Source organism: Lissotriton vulgaris, chromosome 4_1 (genome assembly GCF_964263255.1).
Source record: "Lissotriton vulgaris chromosome 4_1, aLisVul1.2, whole genome shotgun sequence".
Taxonomy (NCBI): Eukaryota; Metazoa; Chordata; class Amphibia; order Caudata; family Salamandridae; genus Lissotriton; species Lissotriton vulgaris.
The window spans coordinates 9,305,872-9,320,886 of record NC_141691.1 but is presented as its reverse complement, the minus strand read 5'-3'; positions in this window follow the sequence as shown (position 1 = coordinate 9,320,886).

The following is a 15,015-nucleotide window of genomic DNA, read 5'->3' as shown; positions in this document are numbered from 1 at the left end:
CAACACATAATAGGCAAGTGTTAGAAAGAAGCTGACAGCATTGCAAACTATACAAGCAGAAAACTGGGGAGAACAGTATAGCATGGGTTGTTATCATGGTGTTCTAGCTGAGCTTTCACAGGAGCAGAATGAAGACCTTTCCCAATGCCCCACCGAGACCCCTCTGTCACCAAGATTAGTAAATAGGCTAATGGAGTTCTCCAAGGGGAGGAAAGTGGATCTGGATAAGAAGAGACTGGTAATCTTCATGGGTTGTCTTCTTGCCTCTCTGGTATTTTGTCATCTCCCACTTTGGAGATCCTCTCGTCTGTATCACTCTTTTAGAACTTCTGGACAACTGATAAAATATAAAAAATAATTTACATTCAAAACCTTGTCTTGTGCTATAATGAATGTGTATACTTTTGTTCAAAAAGGTGGTTTCATACCCCATAAAGATTAGGACCTTGCCCCCCTTCTGATGGTCTGCATCTGTTTTATTTTATATATATATATATATATATATATATATATATATTCACAGAAAAAACCATAGGTTATAGTGGATATATAGTTAGGAATTTGCATTTACAAAACCTTGAAAATTCAATGAAAAAACCATTGGTTTTAGGCCATATATAGTTAGGGATTTGCATTTACAAAACCTTATTTTACTCGCATAAAACCATTGAAATTCCATATATAGTTATAAGTGCTAACTATATATCGCGCACCCGCAATCCACTGCTGATGATGTCACATATTACATCATTCATGACATGGTTAGTGACATCACTGATGACGTCACTGATGACATCACTGATGACATCACTGATGACAACATCCAGTGACTGTATGTTTCTGTAAAGTTAAAATATGTCTTATATATTGAAGAATGAGTGGATGTATAAGTGTCTGGATGAAGGATTTAGTAGGTGCATGACTGACTGTATGAGTGAGTGATTAAATGTGTCTCACTGAGTGCATGGGTTAGTGACTAAACTGTTTTAATTTGTGGATCATTTTATCTGTTGTTCTACAAACTGCTGCATATGTTGATCAGTAGCTATATGAGTAACTGTATGGGTTATTCATTGGTTGTCCAAGTATTTGTATGGGAAACTGAGTGTGTGTGTATGGGTGGCTGGGAGGTGTGTGACTCTGTACATAGATGTGTGAGTAGTTGATTCACTATATGTATGGGTTCAAAAGTGTATGTGGAAACAGCTGTATGGGCGGTTGACTGTGCATGAGTGTATTAGTGAGTGAATGGATATCTCAGTGCTACATGTCAAAGTAAGTACATATGTAAAACACAGTACATGTGAGAGAAATAACTGTGCATAAGAGCCAGTGAATGTGTGAGTGGCTGTATGGATCATTATGAACATGTATCAGGGATTGTATAAGAGAGTAAAGTAAATATGTGTTAGTATATGTTTGAATAAGTAAGGTGTGTATAACTGTATAGTTGAGAAAATGGAGGTGTGATTGATTCTTTGCATGACTGACTAGGTGTGTGAGTAACTCCATGGATGAGTGACAGTCTGTGAGTGTCTGTTTACACTGATTGTATCTAAGGTTATATTAGAGTCTGAAGAGGTTCATCGTATTATCACATGAATGATATCATCAGTGATGTTATCAGTCATGTCAAATGAGATGTTTTCAGTGATGTCATTTGAGATGTCATCAGTGATGTCATCAGTGATGTCACTGACCATGTCATGAATGATGTAATATGTGACACAATTCAGCAGTGGATTGCGGGTGCGCGATATATAGTTAGCGCTTTTAACTATATATGGAATTTCAATGGTTTTATGCGAGTAAAATAAGGTTTTGTAAATGCAAATCCCTAACTATATATGGCCTAAAACCAATGGTTTTTTCATTGAATTTTCAAGGTTTTGTAAATGCAAATTCCTAACTATATTTCCACTATAACCTATGTTTTTTTCTGTGAATTTCATTGGTTTTTTAATAGCAAATATGAAAAGCTTTAAAATGTCAAGTACGTGATAGATAAAAACATTTTCGTATTTATGCACGCTGATGTGCTTTGAACGCTGCACCCCCCCCCCCCTCCCCTCTTTTGTCTAAGTAGTACTCTCTCTTTGCAGATACTGAAGGGTAGTTAACGCAGGCCTTTACCCCCGTTGTAATCCGTCGTGCCTGCTTGTCTCTCCATTTGATTGATTGTTGTCCAAGCATTTACTGTTTTAGAATTGGTTCTCTTTGGATCATTCTCTATTTACAAACAAGCACAAAGTCGCAATACTCTGTTTAGTCTTTGCAGATAGTGAAAAATCGTGTAAAAAAATAAAAGTAATCGAGCAAAATCAGTAGGCCACTAATTGGATCTCTTTTTGACCTCGCTAAAATAGAAATATTAGGAACAACCCTTCATGAGAAATACGAAAATAGTGAGATGAACTGAGCTCCACACCATGAGGGCTGCAAGACAGCTCGGCTCCATCACCCATCCCGCACAAAATAATGACAAACCCTATGCAAATATTAAAAATATAGACAACACACCAGCAAAGAAACAGGGTAAAACATTTTATTAAAAAACTATTTACATAACGTTGGTTTATAAGATGATGTCAGTAGTGGACCGATGTGTGAATAGGTCGAAAGCAGCACAAGGCTCCAAGATCCGGATGGCAACCTCCTGGATGTTGGGTGCCATAGTTCAGAGTTCTGAGTTTGAGCCTTTTTCAATGCCTGTGCTTTGTTGAATCAAAATGGCAGCTTGACACAAAGCTGACTCAAGCGTTGCTACTGATGCTATGCAGACCAAAACTGGTTTTCAGTTTGTACATTTTTCTAGATTTTTCAATCCAAGTTTGGTTGACTTTGTAGAACGATGGCTTCAAATTTTCAACATACGGTGTGGTGGCGCTGACTGGGAGGGGGCGCTTCGCTCCTGCCCCCTCCCCAAGTAAGATTTTCATACGTGAAAGTACGTTAATGGTTTTGGTCCCTGAGTTGCTTCGATGTCACTGCCATTCTCAAATGGCATAAGTTCTGGATGTTGGGTGCCATAGTTAAGAGTTCTGAGCAGTGCTTGTAACACTGTCTGAAGCTTATTTCCACCTACTGCAGCTTCAATATTCTCAAAGTAAGTGAGTGTCGTTTGAGGACCTGACTGCATTAGAAAACAATGTGATATGTTACCTTCCTAAACAGCTTGACGGAGGCCCCTGAGGGGCGGTGTGATGGCCATGGACTCGGAGAAGACGCTTGGCTCCGACACCCTCCCCAAGTCTTATAGCACTGGTGTAGCCTGAGATCGCCCCCGACATAGGCGGCCGGCTCCCGGGGTCCGGCAGAACTTTTTGCCTTTTGATGACTCTTCAATTCTGAACCTTGTCCCACAATCCGTTTGACCTGAAGACACGCTGTAGTGGGGTGCCCCTTTACCGTTTCAGTTGCCATTCCGCCCGCTTTTGCTACACTGTGCCTCTTCCGCCATTCAGCTGTTTACCGCCCGCTCTTGCGACTACAGCGTCTCGCTCATCATGTAGTTGAGTTGCTCCCGCTCTTGCGGTGCAGCGATAGGCGGCTGCCACAGGACTCTCAAAATGGCGGCCGGCTCTTCGGTTTTGGGCCTGGTCCACTAAAATGGCCCTGGGACACCTTTGAACTCGGACGCTTCCCTGATAGGGCTTGGGTCCCATTCTCGAAAAGCGTCCCCTCAGCCGTGAAGATTCTACAAAAGTCTTTGGGGCCTCCGACTCCCACAGGCTTCTGGTGGGGAGCGGCTGCCATGATTGCTCATGGAATGGCCACGACGGAGCTACGAGATGGTAGTGGTCTCATGCTGACGCCAGCTTTAGTCTGAAACATCCAGAAACACTGTAGACTACCAATTCGATCAGTTCCGGTAGCGCCCCAACATGACCCGGAAGAGAAGAACTTGCCCTCCCCTCTTTGACTGATGGTTCTTGTTGCCTGTCCCCTCTGTTGTCATTTAACAGAACTTTTTGGACTGCTGAAAGGGGTTGTGTTCCGAACGCTGGTTGGTGGAGACATTTTGACTATATTCTTGACCTACGTTGTCGCGTAATGCGTTATATGACACGCCGCGTTAGCGCACCCGGAAGTGATCCGAGGCGCGGCGCGCAGCGCGTAACGTAAGCATAACAGGTCATGTGACTTGTTATTAAAACTTTTCATTGGTTCATTTTACTTTTGTTAATTTAATGATGAAAAGCTTGGTCATATGACCTAAAAATTACGCTTTTTATTGTTTTCGAACAATATTTTTTTTTCAAACATATGTTATAATATTCCAGGCTAATGTACTTTCCCGGAAAATTTACAACTGTCTTGCAAGTAAAATATATTCCTTTTTCGAGAAAAAGGGCGTTTCTTCCTTCCATGACGGAGCCGTTGAGTAAAAGAGATTCGGCCTGCTGTCTTAGTCGCCGATACGCCTGATTATCAGATTCTTATCGATCACTTTATGTTGCAGACATGAAAAACACAACTGCCCTTGACCATTTATCTTTACTGCGTTCCTACATATTATACCTTTTATCCGTCATGTAATTGGACTGCTTTATTTCACTTGCCTTTTACTGATTCGAAAACAGTGACTAAAAGTAAAAACTTTACCAATGTAAATACTACTACCGTGTTTTGTTTTAAAAACCTTTATTGTGAAAATGTCAGTATACAAATACGGGCCTATAACCACGTGGGCCGGCCACGGAGCAAACTGAACTCGTATATGATGAGGAGACATTTACACTGTAGAAGAACGTAACGAGCGGGCCATTAGGTTGCAAGAACAAAGGTGTCTAACAGTTGCGGAATCGGTGGACGTACATTTTGTAATTAAAATACGACAGGGCCACTTACAATAACATTTTCTAGATATACATTTGCGGGCAAGGAGTTACGAGTCCCATTTATACCGGCGCCATTTTGGGCGAGGCCGTGCAGGTCCAAGATATAGTCAAAATGTCTCCACCAACCATCGGCCAGACCAGAACCCCTTTCGGCCCTTTATGCTACAAGATGGTGTCTTCCATTCAGAAAATATTGTTGGCAGCATTTTGAAAGGAAACAGAAACAGCCGTTCTCCTAGTGAGTTTCACATTGTTACATTTAGGAAGAATGTTGAAGAGTAGTATGTGGAAAATCTGAAGCCATTTTTCTACAAACTCTCAATCAGACTTGGATGGAAAAAAAAAAACCTGAAGAATGTACAAACTGAAAACCAATTTTTGTCTGTATAGCATCAACAGTAACGCTTGAGTCAGCTTTGTGTCAAGCCGCCATTTTCATTCAATCAATAGCGTCCCCCTGCACACATTCAGGGACCTGGTCGTGTCTTCAGATGAAACGGATTGTAGGAAAAGAAGCAGAAAGGAAAAGGAAAAAAGTTCAGCCGGACCTCGGGAGCCGGCCGCCTATGTCATGTGCGACCTTTGGCCACACCAGGGCAATAGTGAAGCTGCAGCAGGTGCAAATAAGCTTCAGACAGTATTACAAGCACTGCTCAGAACTCTCAACTGAGGCACTCAACATCCAGGACTTGCCATTCGGATCTTGGCGCCTTGTGCTGGTTCCGACCTATTCACACATCGGTCCACTACTGACATCACCTCATAAGCCAACGGGGCACCCCACGCCGACTTTCGGCGCAGCATTGTAGGATGGCCACACCAGTGCGGCAACTTGCTGGACACAACATCGGGGCCATCCAGATCTCGGCGCGTTCGACTCACTGTACCGCAAGAGTGACCGCAACTCAGCTGGACACGCCATCTTTCGGCGCAGCATTGTAGGATGGCCACACCAGTGCGGCAATTTGCTAGACACCACCTCGGTGCCATCCGGATCTCGGCGCGTTCGAGTCACTGTACCGCAACAGTGACCGCAACTCAGCTGGACACGCCGTCTTTCGGCGCAGCATTGTAGGATGGCCACACCAGTGCGGCAATTTGCTGGACACCACCTCGGTGCCATCCGGATCTCGGCGCGTTCGAGTCACTGTACCGCAACAGTGACCGCAACTCAGCTGGACACGCCGTCTTTCGGCGCAGCATTGTAGGATGGCCACACCAGTGCGGCAATTTGCTGGACACCACCTCGGTGCCATCCGGATCTCGGCGCGTTGTGCTGCCTTCGGCCTATTCGCACATCGGTCCGCTACTGACGCCGCCTCACGTGCCAACGGATTTTCTACGCTTTTTGTAGCCCTATGCCGCATAACAGGTCATGTGACTTGTTTATAAAACTTTTCATTGGTTCATTTTACTTTTGGTTTCCTAAAGATGGAAGTCTTGGTCATATGACCTAAAAATAACACTTTTCATTGGTTTAGAACATTTTTTTTCCCAAACGATGAAAGCCCCACCTTGTTTCTGGATCATTCAGACTGAAGCTGTCGTCAGCATGAGAGCACCACCATCTCGTGGCTCCGTCGTGGTCATTCCGCGAGCAATCATGGCAGCCGCTCCCCACCGGAAGCCTGCGGGAGTCGGGGGCCCCCAAGACTTTTGTAGAATCTTCACGGCTGAGGGGACGCTTTTCGAGAATGGAGCCCAAGCCCTAGCAGGCAAGCGTCCGAGTTCCAAGGTGTCCCAGGGCCATTTCAGTGGACCAGGCCCAAAACCGAGGAGCCGTCCGCCATTTTAAGAGCCATGTGGCAGCCGCCTATCGCTGCACTGCAAGAGTGGGAGCAACTCAACAACATGGTGAGCGAGACGATGTAGCCGCAAGAGCGGGCGCAACTCAGCTAGATGGCCGACACCTGGGGAGGCCCGTTCACGCCGCCTCCCCCACGGCCCCCCCCCCACCGGGCCGCCGCACGCCAATTTTCGGAGCAGCATTGTAGGATACCAAAACCAGTGCGGCAGTTTACTGGACATCACCTGGGTGCCTGTCGTACATGTTGTGTCAGCCATGGGACACTGGACACAGTCCCATCAACATCTTAACGCGTTCTGCTGCCTTGGGACTATTCGCACAACAGACCGCTACTGACGAGGCCTCCCCCCGCACCACCCGGGACGCCCCACGCTGTTTTTCTGTGCTGCATTGTAGGATCCCAAAACCAGTGCGGCACCCAGGCGACATCACCTGGGTGCCGTCCAGAACTCTGCACGTTGTGCTGCCTTGGGACTATTCGCACAAAAGACAGCTTCTAACCATTGTTGCTTTTTGAGTTGAAAAATGTTTAAATGTTTTTAGTTTTTGTTCCGTTCATTATAGTTAAAAGTTAATAAAGTTTTATAATCTTACTTTGTTGGAGTGTTATCTATTTTTTTTAAAACGGGTGAATAGGGCCTTGAATCGGGTTATTGTCATGTGTGGGCTTTGGAAGTGTGCTGCTGCAGGATCGGACATTTCAAACTCAAATGCACGTTCTTTTTCTTACCTTTCCAAAGCATGGAGCGCAATAGCAGGCAGAGAAAGGGTGATGCAAGTGTTGAACACTACCTGACCTGGCAAGTTGCTGGCAGTGCCCCCCCGCCCGCTCCTGAAAGAGGGCACACACACACCGCCGCCCCGAGTACTTCACAAATCTTTAAAAGACCATGCGCTTGTTCATGAGGCTTAAATGGTTTATCACCTCTTCTAGAACCCCTGCATCGACCCTCTGACGTTTCCTGGAAAAATTACCATGTAACACAATACCAAGCCCTGTCAGCTGAAACCCCCAAGGAATCGTGGGGCATATTATCAAGGAGGTTTATCTCCGCTTTTTTAGCTTTAAAAGCCATGAAAGCGGAGATAAAATTATCTCCCTATTACCAAGCTGTCGCTAACACCAGTTAGTGACAGCTAAAAGGAGATAGCGACCATCTTGGGCCCCGCTTTGCATGTCAGTGATACTTATCACTAATAACATGCAAAGTGGCGTGCCAAGATGTTAGCGACTGGAAACAGTCCCTAACATCGCTTTCTCCTATTACCAACTTTTGGAGATATTCGCGCTAAGCGCGAATATCTCCAAAATCTAACACCTGCCCTGAGCAGTTCTTAGCCATGTTATCCAATGGGAGGTGGATAACATGGCTAAGAGCATTTGCTCGATAATACATGAATATCGCTGACTTTTCTGCGATAATAGCAAGGTTTATCTGCGATAAAAATCGCTGATGTGCGGCGATAATTTTTGTCTCTAAACAAGTTAGAGACAAAAATTATCGCTAGTTGTTCGTAATATGCCCCCTGGTTTTTGCTTGCAGAAATCGGGAGGCGGGAGACTAGCACTGAAATCAGTAGTCACACGCCTGAATCGGGAGGGTTGGCATGTCTGAATTCTCTACAGCTGGGGCCATAAACTACATCCGCAGGGGTAGGTGATAGCCTGGGACCAGCCTGGCATCTAAAATGGCTGCCGTGCACGACAAAATTGTGGCATTGGAAAAAAGGCAAGATGGCGCAGCCGCTGGAAAAGATGTATCAACATATATCAGCCTCCTCAGCCACCCTCAGGAAACATAGGGGATTAGGATACGTCTCCCGCACCCCCTTATACCTAGTAATTTAATTAACGAAGCACAAAATGGCGAATTCCCGTTTCGCTACCAGTTTGCGGCCCAGTTCGCGGCCCGTGAAGCGCTTCTACCGTGAAAAATCATTTTTTTTTCTTTTCCCCACGGGACCCTTTAATAACCCCAACAACATTCCTAGGGGGTCAAGAGGGGGATACCTTGCCCCCTTTCATTAAATTCCCCCTTCGTTTTTCACCTCTTCTTCTCTCTCGATCCTACCGAGAGACAAGATGGCGGCCGCTCCGGACTGTCACGCAGCAAAAAAAAAAAAAACTCACGCACAGCCGCTGGAAGAGATGTATCAACATATATCAGCCTCCTCAGCCACCCTCAGGAAACATAGGGGATTAGGATACGTCTCCCGCACCCCCTTATACCTAGTAGTTTAATTAACGAAGCACAAAATGGCGAATTCCCGTTTCGCTACCAGTTTGCGGCCCAGTTTGCGGCCCGGGAAACGCTTCTACCGTGAAAAATAATTTTTTTTTATTTTCCCCACGGGACCCTTTAATAACCCCAACAACAATCCTAGGGGGTAAAGAGGGGTATACCTTGCACCCTTTCAATAAATTCCCCCTTCGTTTTTCACCTCTTCTCTCTCGATCCTACCGAGAGATAAGATGGCGGCCGCTCCGGACTGTTTAGAATGTTGACAGACACCGGAGAGCCAATCAGCTTTCTGCGCGCAAAGTTCCGTTTCGCGAAAAGTAAGCGGACCGGATCGCTGCCCGGAGCGCTGTTACAGATATATATCTTGTTTTGAACATTAATTTCTCAAAAACTACTGGAGCACATATATTGAGACCTAGCAAAGGCACATCGGGCTAACAGTCCCTACAATTTTGCCAAGTTTCGTGCAAATCCATTCAGCCGTTCGAGCTAAAAGTGAGTCCAACCGCCCTATGGAAAAATGAAAGGGAAAAACGCGTTTTGGGACCCCCCTTTTTTCTCAGCCCCCCCTTGACGAAACCCCACCAAATTTTCAGGGGCTGCTCAGAAACAAAATGTGCCATTTTCCTGAAAATTTCAGCCGATTCCGTCCTCAAACGCCAAAGTTATTAGACATAGAATTTTCAAAAATCCCATAGGGAATTAATCCTATCACCAGTAGGTATATATAGTTAGGATTAATTCCCTATGGGATTTTTGAAAATTCTATGTCTAATAACTTTGGCGTTTGAGGACGGAATCGGCTGAAATTTTCAGGAAAATGGCACATTTTGTTTCTGAGCAGCCCCTGAAAATTTGGTGGGGTTTCGTCAAGGGGGGGCTGAGAAAAAAGGGGGGTCCCAAAACGCGTTTTTTACATTGAGTTTTCCATAGGGCGGTTGGACTCACTTTTAGCTCGAACGGCTGAATGGATTTGCACGAAACTTGGCAAAATTGTAGGGACTGTTAGCCCGATGTGCCTTTGCTAGGTCTCAATATATGTGCTTCAGTGGATTTTGAGAAATTAACGTTTAAATCAAGATATATATCTGTAACAGCGCTCCGGGCAGCGATCCGGTCCGCTTACTTTTCGCGAAACGGAACTTTGCGCGCAGAAAGCTGATTGGCTCTCCGGTGTCTGTCAACATTCTAAACAGTCCGGAGCGGCCGCCATCTTATCTCTCGGGAGGATCGAGAGAGAAGAGGTGAAAAACGAAGGGGGAATTTATTGAAAGGGTGCAAGGTATACCCCTCTTGACCCCCTAGGATTGTTGTTGGGGTTATTAAAGGGTCCCGTGGGGAAAATAAAAAAAAAATATTTTTCACGGTAGAAGCGTTTCCCGGGCCGCGAACTGGGCCGCAAACTGGTAGCGAAACGGGAATTCGCCATTTTGTGCTTCGTTTTAATTGTTTAGAGACAAAAATTATCGCCGCACATCGGCCACAATGCATGAATATCGTTGAAAAGTCAGCGATATTCATGCATTATCCAGCAAATGCTCTTAGCCATGTTATCCACCTTCCATTGGATAACAGAAAGCTGATTGGCTTTCCGGTGTCTGTCAACATTCTAAATAGTCCGGAGCGGCCGCCATCTTATCTCTCGGTAGGATCGAGAGAGAAGAAGAGGTGAAAAACGAAGGGGGAATTTATTGAAAGGGGGCAAGGTATACCCCTCTTGACCCCCTAGGAATGTTGTTGGGGTTCTTAAAGGGTCCCGTGGGGAAAATAAAAAAAAATGATTTTTCACGGTAGAAGCGCTTCACGGGCCGCGAACTGGGCCGCAAACTGGTAGCGAAACTGGAATTCGCCATTTTGTGCTTCGTTTTAATTGTTTAGAGTCAAAAATTATCGCCGCACATCGGCCACAATGCATGAATATCGCTGAAAAGTCAGCGATATTCATGCATTATCCAGCAAATGCTCTTAGCCATGTTATCCACCTTCCATTGGATAACATGGCTAAAAACCGCTTTGTGCGTGAGCTTTTTTTTTTTTTTTTTTTTGCTGCGTGTCGTTTGTTAACGTTCGATTCGATGGAAATCAGGAAGTGTTGAACACCATTTTGTCACTGCGAGTAAATATTTTGTTATAAATGAATCCTTATTGATAAACATTGTCTGCGCCATCTTGTGTTTTTGTCCAATGCCACAATTTTGTCGTGCACGGCAGCCATTTTAGATGCCTTGACCAGGGCCACTCTCTGCACGCCGTCGATTCTCAGCATGGCTCCCCACCCTCGCACGCATCTCCCCCACGCAATGGTCACCCCCGCTCTCTCTCTCATGCATGGGCCATATACTTCCCCGATCTGCGCTGCTCTTCTCTGAGAATCACACCCTGTGCCCGTTCGACACCTCCCTTTCACCCTATTCACTACCGCACCCTCTGACACTTCTCTTCCTCTGTGTCCGATTGTCCAGGCCGGACCTAGGCTATCACCTAGCCCTGCGGATGTAGTTTATGGCTCCAGCTGTAGAGTATCCAGACATGCCAACCCTCCCGATTCAGGTGTGAGACTACTGATTTCAGTGCTAGTCTTTCGCTTCCCGATTCCTGCAAGGAAAAACCCGGGGGCATATTTCCAACAACTAGCGGTAATTTTTGTCTCTAACTGTTTAGAGACAATAATTATCGCCGCACTTCGGCGAATTTTATCGCACATAAACCTTGCTATTAGCAAGGTTTATCGCAAATGCGATAAAAAACGGCCGCAATGCATGAATATCGCTGAAAAGTCAGCGATATTCATGCATTAGTCAGCAAATGCTCTTAGCCATGTTATCCACTTCCCATTGAACAAGCGCATGGTCTTTTAAAGATTTGTGAAGTACTCGGGGCGGCGGTGTGTGTGTGTCCTCTTTCAGGAGCGGGCGGGGGGGCACTGGCAGCAATTTGCAGGCCAGGCAGTGTTCAACACGTGCATCACCCTTTCTCTGCCTGCTATTGCGCTCCATGCTTCGGAAAGGAAAGAAAAAGAACGTGCATTTGAGTTTGAAATGTCCGATCTTGTAGCAGTACACTTGCAAAGCCCACACATGACAATAACCCGATTCAAGGCCCCATTCACCCGATTTTTAAAAAAAATATAGTACTCCAAGACAGTTACATTTTAAAACGTTATTAATATTTAAATATAACGAACGCAACAAAAACTGTAAATATATTTAACCATTTTTTGAAATTAACCAGAACTATAACGATAACAACAACAACAACAATAATATAACTTTTATGCCTAAATTACGCAAACATTTAGCTAATCTGCTAAAGGGGGGAGTCGCCATTTCTTTACAATAATCAATAATGAAAAATCCACATCAATAGGGTTGCCCGTTTTCTCGATGCAGCACTATAGTGCAATATACGCAGCACCTGGGGTGTCAAGAGTGAACAGGTCTTTCTTTGTTCCTTAAGATGTTATCTCCGAGAATGCTGATGCATTGGTGTCTGTACACTTCTTTGTCAATTCTGTCAAGATGATAACTGCTTTATAAACAGACGATATCTTTGTTTCGTCATTAGTGTTAAGTGTGTCTGAAACTACAGTGCCCTTCTGTTTTTTTTTCTTCAGGCTCTACAGAGTTTTGTGTGTTGTTCTTTTGAGCGACAATTATTCCAGAGGTTTCAGGTTCACTTGTTTTGTTCTGCAGTGAGTTAACAGCTTTAGAGAGTTCATGTTTATTTGCTATGTCCTGCTGTTCGTGAACTGCTTCAGAGACGTCAGCCTCATTTTTTATGTTTCAGTAGATCCTGGACCTGCCCGGCCGCGCCCAAAATGGCGCCGGTGTAAATGGGACTCGTAACTGCTTGTTCTGTACTGGTTGCCCAACCTTGATATCACGAGATACATATGCAGTTTTGAAGCACATGGCGGAGGCTTGTCTGCTGTAGTGGGGCGCCCCTTTATCGTTTCAGCCGCCATTCCGCCAGCTTTTGCTACACTGTGCCTCATCCGCCATTCAGCTGTTTACCGCCCGCTCTTACGGCTACAGCGTCTCGCTCACCATGTAGTTGAGTTGCTCCCACTCTTGCGGTGCAGCGGTAAGCGGCTGCCACAGGACTCTTAAAATGGCGGCCGGCTCTTCGGATTTGGGCCTGGTCCAGTAAAATGGCCCTGGGACACCTTGGAACTCGGACGCTTGTCTGCCAGGGCTTGGGTTCCATTCTCGAAAGCGTCCCCTCAGCCTTGAAGATTGTACAAAAGTCTTGGGGGCCCTCGACTCCCGCAGGCTTCCGGTGGGGAGCGGCTGCCATGATTGCTTGCGGAATGGCCACGACGGAGCTACGAGATGGTGGTGCTCTCATGGTGACGCCAGCTTCAGTCTGAAACATCCAGAAACAAGGTGGGGCTTTCATCGTTTGGGGAAAAAAAATGTTTTAATCCAATGAAAAGTGTTATTTTTAGGTCACATGACCTAGTCTTACATAATTAGGAAAAGAAAAGTAAAATGAACCAATGAAAAGTTTTATTAACAAGTCACATGACCTGTTATGCTTACGTTACGCGCTGCGCGGCGCGCTCTGGATCGTTTCCGGGACGCTGCGCCTTGCGCACCGGAGCACTTCCGGGTGCGCTAACGCGTCGCGTCATATGACGCATTACGCGACAATGCAGGTGCAGAATATAGTCAAAATGTCTCCACCAACCAGCGGTCGGAATTCCACCGCTTTCAGCAGTCCAAAAAGTTCGGTCAAATCTTAAGAGCGGGAGCAACTCAACTACATGGTGAGCGAGACGTTATAGTCGCAAGAGCGAGCGGTAAACAGCTGAATGGCGGAAGAGGCACAGAGTACCAAAAGCGGGCGGAATGGCAACTAAAACGGTAAAGGGGCGCCCTACGACAGCGTGTCTTCAGGTGAAACGGATTGTGGGACAAGGTCCAGAATGAAAGATTCTTCAAAAGGGAAAAAATTCCGCCGGACCCCGGGAGCCGGCCGCCTATGCCGGGGGCGATCTCAGGCCTCACCAGGGCAACACGACTTGGGGAGGGGGCAGGAGCCAAGCGCCCCCTCTCAGTCCGCGCCATCTCACCGCCCCTCAGGGGCCTCCGTCAAGTGGTTTAGGGAGGCACCGTATCACATTGTTTTCCAATGCAGTCAGGTCCACAAATGGACCCCACTTACTTTGAATAGTGAAGCTGCAGCAGGTGCAAATAAGGTTTAAACAGTGTTACAAGAACTGCTTAGAACTCTGAAGTATGGCACTCAATAACCAGGACTTATGCCATTTATGGAAGGCAGTGACATGGAAGCAACTCTGGGACAAAAAGCATGAACGAACATTCACGTATGAAAATCTTATTTGGAGAAGGGGTAGAATCCAAACGCCCCCTGCCAGTTCGCGCCACTACACCGTATGTGGAAAATCTGAAGCCATCATTCTACAAACTCTCAACGCTTGTTATCAGTGCATGACTTTCATGCTCGATCGATTGAGCTAGCCGGATCGGGCAATAAAAAGTATAAAATAGTTATGTAAATAGTTATTTAATAAAATGTTTTATTCTGTTTCTTTGGTGGTGTGTTGTGTATATTTATAATATTTGCATAGGGTTTGGCGTTATTTTGGGCGGTGTGGGTGGCGGAGTCGAGCTGTTTTGCAGCCCTCATGGTGTGGAGCTCAATTCATTTCACTATTTTCGTATTTCTCATGAAGGGTTATTCCTAATGTTTGTATTTTACCGAGGTTAAAAAGAGATCGAATTAGTGGTCTACTGATTTTGCTCGATTACTTTTATTTTTTTACACGATTTTTCACTATCTGCAAAGACTAAACAGAGTATTGCGACTTTGTGCTTGTTTGTAAATAGAGAATGATCCAAAGAGAACCGATTGTAAAACAGTAAATGCTTGGATAATAATCAATCAAATGGAGAGACAAGCAGGTACGACGGATTACAACAGGGGTAAAGGTCTGCGTTAACTACCGTTCACTATCTGCAAAGAGAGAGTACTACTAAGAGAAAAGAGGGGAGTGGGGGGGGGGCAGCGTTCAAAGCACATCAGCGTGCATAAACACGAAAACGTTTTTACCTATCACGTACTTGACATTTGACAGCTTTTGATGTTTGCTATTAAAAAA